Here is an 869-nt window from a genome sequence, read left to right as displayed (position 1 = left end):
GTTGTAACCCAACGTACTCTACAGAGTATCGCATGTGTCTTGGCCTATTTGGTTACCAGATCCGTCTCCAATCGAGCATGTATCGAATATCATTGGACGACAACTCCAGCGTCATCGACAAATAACATTAACCATCCCTGTCTTGACCGACGAAGTGCAACAGCCACGGAACTCCATTACACAAACTGACACTCGGCACTTGTATACTACAATGCACGCACATTTGCTTGCTTGGATGCAACATTCTCTTGATTACACCGGTTATGAAAGTACCAGTATTTAACATTTGCAACAGCTTATCTTGCACTAACGTTAACATGTGATGTTGCAATGTTGAATCACTTAAATATGCACCCAGACCAATGTATTCTTTAAATTTCATTACACTACACTAATTATTTTCAGTGTGATTTTTCTGTCAGTATATTTCTTTTCAACTACACAGCTACCAATTTTTAACTGCCTTAATAGTTCTGTTTGCTTTCTACAACAACTCAAGTCTTTGAAGCACACATTCCAAAAACTAATTCAAGGAATCCAGATATTGATGGCTCCAGTATCCAGGTACCAATATAACTGACTGGCTATACACGGAGTGCACAGGAGCCTGAAGATAGCATTATTAAGATGCCGAAACTGGTTGTCTAAATAAAATAACTTCTCAAAATATAGGCTGTTTGGCGATTTTCCTTTGTAAATATAATTTTATATTCACATGAATAAAGTTAAAGCTTTATTTTACACCTAAATACACCTGAGAAAATCTTGCGTTGTCGTAATTCTGAAATTGTTTTATATGATCTTTTGACTATTTAGAGCTACTTATAATTATTTGAAAACAGTGACAAGGAAATTAGGATTTATTTTGT

The sequence above is a fragment of the Schistocerca piceifrons genome, chromosome 3 (assembly GCF_021461385.2).
Source record: "Schistocerca piceifrons isolate TAMUIC-IGC-003096 chromosome 3, iqSchPice1.1, whole genome shotgun sequence".
NCBI lineage: Eukaryota > Metazoa > Arthropoda > Insecta > Orthoptera > Acrididae > Schistocerca > Schistocerca piceifrons.
The sequence above is the reverse complement of the archived record's forward strand: the minus strand, read 5'-3'. Positions refer to the sequence as shown.